Source organism: Lynx canadensis, chromosome E1, assembly GCF_007474595.2.
Source record: "Lynx canadensis isolate LIC74 chromosome E1, mLynCan4.pri.v2, whole genome shotgun sequence".
Lineage (NCBI taxonomy): Eukaryota > Metazoa > Chordata > Mammalia > Carnivora > Felidae > Lynx > Lynx canadensis.
The window spans coordinates 14,428,483-14,441,818 of record NC_044316.2 but is presented as its reverse complement, the minus strand read 5'-3'; positions in this window follow the sequence as shown (position 1 = coordinate 14,441,818).

The window sequence follows — 13,336 nt, the reverse complement described above, 5'->3', positions numbered from 1 at the left end:
CAGGATCTCACCATCTGTGAGTTCAAACCCCGTGTAGGACTCTGTGCTGACAGCTCAGAGCCTGGAACCTCCTTTGGATTCTGTATCTCCCTCTCTCTCTGCCCGTCCCTCTCTCTCTCTCTCTCAAAAATCAGTAAACATTAAAAAGAAGAAGAAGAAGAAGAAAACCCTAGGCCAAGGGCCTGGCTCATAGTAGGTGCTCAATAAACATAGTGGTTCTCATTAGTACTGAGGTCTCTAATAAGAGTAGATTGGGCCTTGGCTTTCTCTGGAGGGCCCCTGGGCCATCACAAGGGGACAGATGGTGGGGAGCACTCTGCAGGGGCACATACACATCAGGCCTGTCCAACACGTGGGGCAGGTGATCAATGTGGCTTTGCCCAGGACTCCGGATTTTCAGTGCTAAAACCGTAAAGTCCCAAACAAACCAGCACAAGTCAGTCACCCTACCTAGGGCCAAATTGCACCCCCCCCCCAACAACAACAACAACAAAATCTCTGGGCACAGGCAGGGGAGGGGACAAGCAGGCAGGCATGAAGCAGGAATGTTCTCTAGGCACCCACACCCACACCTCAGGTCTAGTGCCTGCAGCCCCGGAGGCAGGCCTGGGCCTAGACAGAGCATGCGTACATGTGTGCACATGGGTCTGAGCACGCCTATGCACATGTGTGCTTCTGTGCATTTACCTGTGTGTGTACACGGCCAGGTGTGCACGTGTTCACAGCATCTGCGTAGGTGCATGTGTGTATGCAAGCACATGTTTGTCCCTGGACGCCACCAACGGGCTGGCAGCCTGGGCCCTTTCATCCTGCAGCATCCCTGAGCTCCGGCCCAGAGAGAGGGCCCGGGTCTGTGATATCTCCGTCTTATCTCGGCACTCACTCTTGCTTTGCCTTTAGCTCCCGCTCTCCTCCTGACGTGCTGCATTACATCCTTACTCCGGGATCACTCCCGGCTGGGAAGCGGGCGGCCCCTTACTGGAACAGTCCTTGGCTTCCATCTGCCGTGGCTAGCCCCCTGCACAGGCCTGGCCGGGATGCCATGCTAACTGGGCTGCTGCGCTCTCAGGAGGCCTCACTGGAGCAACCAGGCTCCCCATCTTTGCCTTGCTGTGTTTGCCACCTTCTCGATGTGGGTGCCTTCCTGGGGGGTGGGGTACCCCGGTACTGCCTGGCCTTGGGAGCAGCCCCACCGAGAGACATTTCAGCTGGGCCACCTCGGACAGATCACTAAGCTTCCAAAGCCTCAGTTTCTTAGTCCGGGAACTGGGAGGCAGAGCACCTGCTTTATTGGGTGTTGGAAACACTCGGGTAGGCTGTGCCCCTGAACTGTAGCCCAGGGGGAGCTGTAGAGGAGGCATTCGTGAGGGGGAGGACTGTGTGCTCTCCCCAACCCCCAGCGGACTCTGGCCTTCACCACACCCACCCTGGTGCTCTTGGGCCCCAGAAGCCTGGCAGAGGGACCTGCGAGATGGGACACTGAGTCGAGGCTCAGACCCAGGTTCAAGTTCCCTGCCAGGCCTTGGCTGTCCCCAGGACACAGCGGGTGGGGATGGGATCTTGACCCCTCTACTTTGGCCTTTCTCCCAGTCCATCCCTCCCCAGCTGGAGCTGCCAGCTCTGTGCAGAATGCCCAGGGTATGTGGGTTCTGCTTTTACCTCGGGAAGTCCCTCTGGGGCTCATAAAATGTGTCCTCTGTTACTCAGATTTGCTCCTCAGTTTGGGAGCCCCAGAATCTGGGCAGTGGCAGCTCAAGGCTGAAGGCCAAGGGCCTCTGAGAGCCAGCTTTTCCCAGGAGGTTTTGAGGAGGGTCTGCGTCCTGCCTCCTCCCTCCAAACCCTGGAGGCTACCGCCCTTCCCTCCCAAACCACAGCAAACTGTGGACCCACCTGCACTAGACAGGCTCACCGAAACTGGAGTGGTATCTTAGGTGTATTTGGTGGGGCAGGTGAACTTCTGTGGGGATGGGACTGTCCTCAGGGGCAAGTGTCTATTGTCTGCCTGGGGGACACTGAAGGGAGGTGAGGGAGAGAGAGTAGGGGTGGGGATCTACCAAATCCTGAAGGCCCTGGCACTGGGTGACACAAAACAGGAGATGGGACCCAGCCTTTGCAAAGCAGGTGCAGAAGTCTCTTCCAGGAGCCCTCGTTCCTAGTTCCTGGAACGGCCACCCTTTCCTCACTGCCAGTGAAAGAAAGGCATTCAGAACTCACATCCGGGCTGTGGATCACCCTGTTCTGGATCTGCCCCCTGACTCCTTCATTCATTTGACAACAGCTCTGTGCTTGGTGCTGCAATAGTAGGATCCAGCCCTTTCCCTCACGGAACCTACACGTTCTAGCTGGGAGATGCTTAAGCAAAAGGAAACAGACTAGCCCAAACGGACACAGGGTAGTTGACACTGTGGACACAATGAGGGAGTTAAGACGGAGACAAATGGGAGGGGAGGAGACTGACATTCGCTTGTGTGCTCATGAAGGGCCTCCCTGAGCAGGGACACCTGAGCTGAAACCTAAAGGAAACAAAGGAGCCAAAGAACAGAGGGAACAGCAGGTGCAAAGGCCCTGGGACAGGACCAAACTTGGTATAGATGAGAAGAAGGGAAGGGCAGGAGATGCCGTTAGAAAGGCAACAGGCAGGCTTTGGAGGGCCTTGAAAGCTTCAGTTGAAGAGTTTGGATCTAATTCTGGGTGTGGCAAGCAGCCACTGAAGAGCCTGAAGTGGGAGCAATATGATAGACCTTGGGTGGGGGGGGGGGGGGCTGCTATTGGAGCATGGATTAGAGGGGAGCCAGAGGAGGGGCAGAGAAGCCTGCGGTTGTCATCCGTGAGAGATGTGGGGGGCCTGAAGGGGGCGAGGCCATAGAGTCAGAGAGCAGTGGACAGAAGGAGAAATGTCTAGGATGCAGAACTGGCCGGACACACGGGGGACCAGTGTGAGGGACAGTGAGTGGTTCCAGAGGATGAGGGTACAGTGAGACTGGAGGAGCCTGGGAAAGCAGGGGTAGGGGCCAACAGGAGCTCCATTTAGGATACACAAAGTCTGAGGAGACTTACAGAGATATTCAGCTGGTGGCAGCTGGATGTCCAACTGGAGCCCAGAGGCGAGAAGCACTCTTGGGGCTCATGGGCCTAGAGATGGTATTCAAATCTGTGGGAATGGATGAGGTCACCTGTGAGAGTCAAGAGAGGAGATACAGGATGGAGGCCTCTGGGAACACGGTTCTAGAATGTAAAGAAGGCATGGCCCGTGGCGTCAAAGGAAAGCCAGGGCATGCGGTGTGACCGAAGCCGAGAGTGTTTCAAGAAGAAAGGTGGCCTCTGCTGAGAGGAAGGCTGTGAGGGTTTACGTGAGGACAGAGAGGTGCGGTCCTCTGGCAACATGGAGGTGACTGGTAATGCCAGAAAGTTCCTTTCTGGGAGAAAGGTCGGGACAGAGTGCATACTAGAGTGGGAGGAATCTATGGGGAGACTGCACTGTGTCAGTCAGGACAAGTTAGGACACAAGTGGCCCTTGGGAGGGGGGTCTCAGTGGCTCACAACAGAGGCTGGTTTCTTGCTCAGGTGGGACAGCAGGGGCTCTGCTCAGGGATCTGGGCAGAGAACACATCGTCTGCCCAGAACCCTGCCTGTCTCGTGGCAGAGGGGACAGAGGACATGGCCAACTACTGCCTTTTGTTTCAAGCAGGACATAGCACTCCTACTCACGTCAGTCACATGGCCCAGCCTGTCCTCAGATGGATAGGGAAGAATACTGGGGTGGGGTGGGGATGTCAGGGAGCACCCAGAGGCCACTCATTCAGAAACTTGGCTATGAAGGGGGCAGAGAAACAGGGCAGCACCTGGAGGGGCGTGGGGTCCTGGGAAGTTGTTGTTGTTTAAAGTTTACTGATTTGGCGGGGGGAGGGGGGAGCATGAGTGGGGGAGGGACAGAAAGGGGGGTGCCGAGAGAGAATCAGAAGCAGGCTCTGTGCTGACAGCAGAGAACCCGACGTGGGGCTCAAACTCACAAATGGTGCGATCATGACCCGAGCCAAAGTCTGACGCCCAGCTGACTGAACCACCCAGGTGCCCCTAAAACTTATTGTTTATTTTGAATGAGGGGGAGGGAGGGGCAGAGAGAGAGAGAGAGGGAGAGAGAATCCCAAGCAGACTCAAAGCTGTCAGCACAGAGCCTGACGCAGGGCTCGAACCGACAAACCGTAAGATCATGACCTGAGCCAAAGTCGGATGCTCAACAGACTGAGCCACCCAGGTGCCCCAGGTGTTTGTTTTTTGAAGACAGAAGAAACTAGAGCCTGTTTGCATGCTTGTAGGCATGATTCAGGAGGAGAGAGAGGAACAAAAACGGAAGCAATAGGAGTGAGGGGGCCAAAGCAACAGACCCAGAGCAGCGCTGAAGGACTACCTCTCAGGCCGCAACAGGAGGGAATCCCATATGTTCAAATGACAAGATGATGGAGTTAGCCTCCCAGGTTTCTTTTCTCCCTGAAGTAAAAGGGAGTCATTAGCTGAGAGTGAAGGTAGGGAGGAGGGTGGGAATTTGAAGAGAAAGAAGTCAGAAGGAGGCAGGATTCCATTTGGTGGGAAATCAAGCTCCCCCAGTCACATGAGAGGTTTGTGGGGGACGAGGAGGTAGGTGTTTGCAAACACAGCTCTCCAGTGCCCGCTCCCCTGGCCTCAGCCCAAGTCCCCCTCACCTCCTGCTGGACTTGGGGGCGATTGGCTCCCCTGATGAAGTCTGCTCACGTCACTCCCTGGCTGACAGACCATGCATTAGTTCAGCAAACATTCACTCCACCCCTTCCTACGGGCCAGGCAGCATGCCAGGAGGGCACTGGGGACAAAAGACCCAGTTCCTGGTTCCCAGGAGCTGGCAGTCTTCCCCCAGGTGCCTTCAGGATAGTATGTTGTGGACATCTGTCACTCCTCTTGGCCACCCAACTGCTTAAGCCTCTTCCTGAATTTGGGAGATCTCCCAATTTATATAGATGAGTCCTTCCCTCCCTGTGGAAGCTGGAAAGGTCAAGTCCTCACTTTCCCATCCTTCCTGGAAGATTGGGCAAGGCCAGTAACCCAGACTTTGAAGTGGGAGTTAGCGATGCAAATAAGCATGGACCTACAAGGACAGAGGCAGTGGCAATGACAGAGCCAGTGGGGCAGCGGCTATGATAGGAATATTGGAAATACAAGCTGGAGGTGTCTGTCTTTTTTGGGGCATTGCTCCTGTCTGTGGAGTCCCCAACCCTCTGGGAGAGTCTGTGGGTTACTTTTAAATAGATGGGCTTTTTATTTAAATTAGTCAAGGCTGGATGTCTGTTGCTTGCAAATAAGAATCCTCACTGATGTGAGGTCCCTCCAGCTGAGCATGGCTTACCAGTCCATCCATGGTCTGGCTCTGCTCCTCTCATTCCCGCTCTGCCCCCTCATCTCAGCTCAGGGGCTTTCTGCTCCCCTCTTCCTGCCTTCTTGGGGAAGCAGCTCCCCAAGTTCCCTTGGGAGACCATCCCTTCCCCACTGCAAGTGATTCAGGATTCAGTCAAGTGGCCAGGCTCAGACAAATTAGACTGTCTTCTAGGAATTTCAACCTGAACTTGAAGCCAAGTGACTCAGCTTGAGCTGTTTCACCCAGGTGGGTCCATCCGGAGGACACTGCCTAGTAGTTTTTCCACCAAGACTTCCAGAGCCACCGTGGTTCTTGCCCTTCCCAGACCTGGGTTGTTCAGCTTCTTCTTTGGGTCCCATTTTCTTTCTGCAGTGGTCCACCTAACATCCCTCTTCTTGGCTATCGGGATCCAGATTTCATTCAGCTACCAGGTAGCCATATACTCTAAAGGAGCTGGGTATGGAGGGAGGGAGTCTACTTTATTAGGCTACTCCATTGTCAGTGATTGGTTGAGATAGGAGCATGTGACTCCATTCTGACCAATGAGACACAAAGAAAGTCAACTGAAGGATTTGGGGAGGAGGGGTGTGTACGTGTCTTTTTCCTCTTGAGAACGGACACAAGGAAGGGGCGTTCTCTTTCCTGCCTCTGAGTGTGAGTGGGTGAAATGCCTGGTGCTGACACGCTATCTTTTGGCCATGAGGGGACTACCTAAAGACCAAACCAGTTTACCAAAGACTATGGAGCAAAAAGATGGAGAGAACCTGAATCGTAATGACTTTCTTTTTTTTTTTTTTTTTTTTTAATTTTTTTTTTCAACGTTTATTTATTTTTGGGACAGAGAGAGACAGAGCATGAACGGGCGAGGGGCAGAGAGAGAGGGAGACACAGAATCGGAAACAGGCTCCAGGCTCTGAGCCATCAGCCCAGAGCCCGACGCGGGGCTCTGGGCTCACCGACGGCGAGATCGTGACCTGGCTGAAGTCGGACGCTTAACCGACTGCGCCACCCAGGCGCCCCCGTAATGACTTTCTTAAGTCAATGAGTCAACCAATACTGGGATTTCCAACCATTTTCTTTAATTAAAAATTTTTTTGTTTAAGTCTATTTATTTATTTTGAGAGAGAGGAAGAGCATGAGCTGGGCGAGGGGCAGAGAGAGAGGAGGGAGAACATCCCAAGCTTAGGCTCCGCATTGTCAGTGCATAGCTGGACAGCTGCGGTGCTCAATCTCATGAAGTGTGAGATCTGACCTGAGCAGAAACCAAGAGTCAGATGCTCAACCCAGGAGCCCCTCCCAACTTCTGATAGGACATAATCTTGTTTTAGTCATTTTTAAAATTTTAATGTTTATTTATTTTTGAGAGAGAGATAGAAAGGACAGAGAAAGAGGGAGACAGAGGATCCAAAGCAGGCTCTGCGCTGACAGCAGCGAGCCCGGTGTGGGGCTCTAACGAACCATGAGCCGAAGTCAGAAGCTCAACCCACAGAGCTATCCAGGTGCCCCTTGTTTTAGCCGTTTTGAGGTGGGTTTTCAATTACAGCCCCAAAACATCTTCCAATGGGTTCCTCTTTTGCTTAATCAGTCAGATTTCTCTTGCTTGCAACCAAAGAAGTCTAACTTGTGTACCTGTCACGCACATGACTTGGCTCACACAGGACCTCTTCCAGGAAGCCTCGTTAGACCCTCCACCCTCCTCAGTGCTGCCTCCTTTCAAGGCACTCACCAGTGTCTTAAAGTCACCTGCCTCCAGCACTGGAGGTGTGGCACTGCTGGGGTGCCCGACTGGTACATGGAACTCATCCATATGTGTCTGGAAAGTGAACGAATGCATGATTTAGCTGATGTAATTCTAGCCAAAAGCCAAAGAAACCAGGTGCTTTCGTTAGCTGAAGCAGCTTTATTTTGGGTAGATGTAGATACACAATAAGTTTTAGCAGCCATAGGATCCCAGGCGCCTCATACCTAAGAGGATAAATGAGTTTACGGGGCATTTCAGGCCTTGCCTCACAGGCTTTTCCCTTTTGACCCCTCTGCAGAGTGCCTCCTGATTGGCCACTTAAGACACCCTGCAGGGAATGCTTCAAGTGTATTTGTGGTGTTCTGTGTCTTAATCTGAGCAGTAGACTCAGGGATGTTAGTTTTCTTATCCTCTATACCTTAAACATACTATATTTTGATGCATGCATTTAATATTTAATAAAAGAAATACATCATAGAGGAAAAAAAAAAGACACCTTGCAGAGTCTAGCTAAGAATCTCAGGTGCCAGGCCTTGACTTGCCTCCTCCCTGCTGTCTTGAGTCCCGCACTTTCTCCAGGGGCCTACCTCCAGCTGGCCACTTACACATTTCAGCCTCCAACCCCAGGCCAGGGAGCTTTGACCCAGGTAGAGGTGGCACAGGCTTCCTGGTGTGGACCCCAGGAACTATTTTTCCCCATAAGTGTTTTTTTTTTTTTTTTAACATTTATTCATTTTTGAGAGACAGAGCACAAGTGGGGGAGGGGCCGAGAGGGAGACATAGAATCTGAAGCAGGCTGCAGGCTCTGAGCTGTCAGCACAGAGCCCGATGTGGGGCTTGAACTCACAGACTGCGAGATCATGACCTGAGCCGAAGTTGGATGCTTAACCGACTGAGGCACCCAGGCATCCTAAGTTTTTGGGTTTTCTTTTTTATGGTTTTTTTTTTTTTTTTTTTTTTTTTAGATAGAGTGTGAGTGGGGGAGGGACAGAGAGAAAGGGGGACAGAGGACCCGAAGCAGGCTCTGTGCTGACAGCAGCAAGACCGATGTGGGGCTTGAACTCACGAACCCTGAGATCACTGCCTGAGCCAAAGTTGGATGCTCAACCAACTGAGCCACCCAGGTGCCCCATAAGGTTTTTTTGTTTTTTTTTTTTTTTAATTTTTTTAACATTTATTTATTTTTGAGACAGAGACAGAGCATGAATGGGGGAGGGTCAGAGAGAGGGAGACACAGAATCTGAAACATGCTCCAGGCTCTGAGCTGTCAGCACAGAACCCGATGCGGGGCTCGAACTCACGGACCGCGAGATCATGACCTGAGCCGAAGTCGGACGCTTAACCGACTGAGCCACCCAGGCGCCCCGGTTCTTTTTTTTTTTTTTAAGCCACTCTTCGTCATTTATTTTAATTTAAAAATAATACTTGCCAACTGTGGAAAATGTGGAAAGTGGGGAAGTAAAAAGGAAGAAAAATCATCACAACCCCATTAGCTTTGACAACCATCGAGAGTGCCTTGCTGTGCCTTCTTCCTGTACTTCCTTCATTTATGTAGGGATATATAAAATTTAAATAAAAATTTTATTTAAAGCAATAAAATTGGGATCATGCTATATATGAGCTCTGTTCTCTGCGTTTTCTGCTTAACTTAGATCATTCATCCATTCAGCAGCTTGCCAGGTGCCTTCCTCTGTGAGGCTCTACACTAAGGCAGCCACGGGGTGCTCAGCAGGCAGAGTGACCCCACCCTCCAGGAGAGTACAGTCTGAAACAGATACTCATCAAATGGCCACATCCACATATGATCACACTCCAAAAGGAGAAGTACAGAGAGAGACGTCCGAGGAGCTATGAGGAATGTGGGGGCCCCCCTTGTCAGTGGGAGGGGGAAGGCTAGAAGACTCTCAAGATTGAGAAGGACTCCACTGGGGGGTGGGGAGCAGGATTCCAGGCAGAGGGAACAGCATGTGCTGAAGGCCCGAGGCCAGAGAAAACACGCAGTTTAAGTAACAGAAGAACGGTGTGGTAACAGGCATGATTTGTCGGGGCTGTGGAGTATCCTTCTGTATGGACAGACCATAATTTATTTATCTGTGGAACATTTAGAGCGTTTCTCATTTTTCATGGTTATAAATTATCATGGCAAAATTGGTAACATTAGTTGCCTCCTGGGAGGGCTACCAGAAGCTCGGAGACTAGGGGCACCTGCAGGGCTCAGTTGCTTAGGCAGCCGACTCTTGATTTTGGCTCAGGTTATGATCTCACAGTTCGTGGGTTCAAGTCCCACATTGGGCTCTGTGCTCACACACCCGAGCCTGCTTCGGATCCTCTGTCTCCCTCTCTCTGCCCCTCCCCAACTTGTGCGCACACACACACGTGCTCGCTCTCTCTCTCTCTCAAAAAAAAAAGTTAAAAAAAAAAAAAAAAAGAAGAAGCTCAAGGACTAGGGAGAGGGGAACTTCACTGTACACCTGTCAGGAACGTTTGGTTTATTGCCACGTGAATGTATTTATTGATTCTTTTAAGAGTCAGTTAAAGTAAATAATGTTGGAGTGAACATCTTTGTGTATAAAGCTTTGTCTGAATTTCTCAGCCTTTCCCTAAATCATATTCATTGAGCCAAAGTCTCTTAAGTCACCTTCCGGACGGTTTTGTTCACAGAGCCTTAAGTCCTATACCCAGAAGACCATCAGCCTTGGGGACTTTCAGGGACCCCACACTTCCCCATTTGCCTTCCCAACTAGACTGAGCTACTCAGAAGAGACAAGAGCTGTGTGGTTCATATGGAGAAGAGATCTCTGGGGTGGGGAAGCAAAGGACAGGAATGTGTGTTGAATCCTTCCTGTGTTGGTCAGACCCACCCATAACTGGGGGCACAACACACATTCATTGAATGTTCCCCCAAGAACTTATTACGAAAGTATTAGTATCTGGGGCACCTGGGTGGCTCAGTTGGTTAAGCACCTGACTCTTGGTTTCGGCTCAGGTCACGATCTCGTGGTCTGTGAGTTCGAGACCTGCTTCAGGCTCTGAGCTGACAGTGAGGAGCCTGCTTGGGATTCTCTGTACTCCTCTCTCTCTCTGCCTCCCCCTCTCAAAAATAAACAAACATTAAAAAAAAAAAGTATTAATATCCCCATTTTAGGGGCGCCTGGGTGGCGCAGTCGGTTAAGCGTCCGACTTCAGCCAGGTCACGATCTCGCGGTCCGTGAGTTCGAGCCCCGCGTCGGGCTCTGGGCTGATGGCTCGGAGCCTGGAGCCTGTTTCCGATTCTGTGTCTCCCTCTCTCTCTGCCCCTCCCCCGTTCATGCTTTGTCTCTCTCTGTCCCAAAAATAAATAAAAAACGTTGAAAAAAAATTTAAAAAAAAATATCCCCATTTTACAGTCAAGAAAAATAAGGCTCAATAAAATGTGGGCATTCGCCCAAGATGGTGGAGCCGGGATTCAAACCAAGATCTCTCTTTTGAGGCCACTGCTCTCTCCCAGGCCCTCCGCCAGCCTCTTTCCCTCCAGCACCCAACAGGCAGCCCCCCTACCTCCCATGAACTGTGTGCTTGCTCCCTTGCCAATAACTTCATTCCTGCCCCCGTCTTCATTATTTATTTTCTCTCCTGGTGCTTCACACTCATGAGGCTGGGAAAATGGACGAGGCAGATGGGGAAGGAAGTGGAAATTCTGTGTAATACCATCATCTGTATCACAAAACTTGTCTTAAGTGCCAGCCCCAGGGATTTGCTGGAGTTGGTGCGACAGAGGTGGGGCTGAAGGTCAGATTAAATTGGACTAGTAACCCCAGGGGGATACTTGAAAGAGGTTGCTAAAGAAAGCGTTTCCAGCAGGAATGCTAGCGGCTGAGGCAGCAGCGGGCAGCATGCTGGCCGGCCGGCTGGGTCAAGCCTGCTTAACGGGGCTTGGTGGTGACAGGCTTGGGTTCACACGTCCTCCCCCGGAAACCTGGAATCTTGCCTTTTCCCCCCCAATAATGAGTTGGTATAAAAATGGATCTTGAATAAAATCGTCTGCAGTTTTCAAATTTCAAACTGCATTAGTCAAAATATATCAAATTTCCGTGTACTGACTTACCACCTGCTCAAAATCTGATCCTTTTTCAGCTGGAATATATTGAAATATGAATCACCTCTCCTGAGAGGAAAAAGGGAAAAGCAGCCGAGGGAAGGCCCTTTTAAAATGTGCTGGTGGGTGAACTGCACTTGTGTGCTGCTTTGGGCTCCCCCAGCCTCCCCCAGCCTCCCCTTGGCAATGGTTGCTGGCTGGTCCAAGCCCCTCGGTTACTTCCCCGTCACACCTGGTTTCTTGCTCAAACCCCTATGCTCTGGGCAGTCTACGCCGCATGCTACACAGCATGATCGCCTCAAGTCCTCAGCCTTTAACAAGTGTCAACACGGGAGCACAGATGCACCACACAGGCCGATCAACCGTCATATTGCTGAATCCAATAGTGACCCTTTCGTCACTCCCTCATCCACTCACACTCTTGAGAGCACTGGACACAGCTGGCCCTCCCTTTTGGAAGCACTGTCTTCTCTTTATGTCAGAGACAGGGCTCTGCCCTTTCTTCTCCTACCTGGCTGGCCGTTCTTCTCGGTCTGCTCTGCTGGCCGTCCCTCCCCTGCCTGGTCTCTGCATATCCCGATTCCCCAGCACTCAGCACTTGGACCTTCCAAGGGTCCACATCTATCCCTAGCATCTATCGGGGTGCTCACCCAGGCCCAGGTGTTAAGTACAATCTCCAGGGGGACGAAGGCCAAGATACACGTCTCAGTCCGGAACCCCAGACCAGCCCAGGTGACATTACCACGTGGATATCTGACAGGCAGCTCCACCCGACGTGCCCTGAAGGTGTTTCCCACACAGGTTTCCCCATCCTAGTAACTGACAACCCCATCCTTCTGGTTGCTCAGGATGAACATCATTCCGTGTTCCTCCCTTTCCTCTGTTCTCTTTTCCTTTAATCCATCAAGTCCCGTTTGTTCTAGTCTTGAAACGTCTCCCAAATCTGTCCACATCACTCGACCCCCACTGCCGGCGCCCCATCCCAAGCCGCCATCCTCTCTCCCCTGGACCGCTACAGTGGTCTTGCTAGCTGGTCTCCCTGCTTTTATCTCAGCTCCATCACCACCCACAGCCCACATCACAGCCACGAGGATCTTTGAAAACAGTAAGAGCTATCATGTTACTTTCCTGCCTGAAATCTCCCAGTGGCTTTCCACCGCACCAAACAAAATGCAAACTCCCTACCAACCCAGAGCATCCTCCTGACCGGCCCCCACCACCTCTCCAGCCCCACCCTGCACCATTCTCGCCATCACTGGCTGCACTAGCCTTCCTGTTCCTAGACCACGGCAAGCTCATTCTTTTGCTTTATTTTATGGTAAAGTACACATAACATAAAATGTACCATTTTAACCGTCTTAAAGCGTATGATTCTGAGGCATTTAGTACATTCACAGTGTTGTGCAAACATCACCACTATGTAGTTCTAGAACATTTTCATCATCCCAAAGAGAAATCCCATACCCATTAGCAGTCACTCCCCATTCTTCCTCCCCCCGGCCCCTGGCAACCATTAATCTGCTTTCTGTCTCTGTGGATTTACCTCTTCTGGATACTTCATACAAATGGAGTGATACAATATGTTTGTCTGGGAGTGTGAGCACTGACTGTTCCTGACCAAACAAGGCCCCCAGGCCCTTGCAGGACCACCTCCTTCTTCTTCTCATTCAGGCCTCAGCTCAAACATCACCTCCCGGTTTAATGCAGATGCCCCTATCAGCTCTGGTCCCTCTTTTTTTTTTTCCTCCTAGTCCCTCTTGATTACATAAGTACCCTGCTCTATTTCCCTCTTAGGGCATAACACTCACGGCGAGCGTCTTGTTTAATTATTTGTTTACATGTTTATCGTCTTCCCCCTTGCCTGCCTGTTCGCTGTGATGTCCCCAGCCTCCAGGACAGTGCCGGGCACCCAAGAGGCGCTTTCGGGGCAATTATCTGTGGATTGAATGAACCAGGGCACTACCGGTCCTGTGATGGAGTGTCTACAATGCTATGGAAACGTGGATGAGGAAGAAAGCAAGCAGTGCAGCCCTGAGTGGAGTCCCAGCGGGAAGGCAACCTCCAAGGGCATTGGGGGGTGGGGGGTGGCGGAAGGGGTAGGACATTCTGGTAGAAGGAAATGCACGGTCAAAGG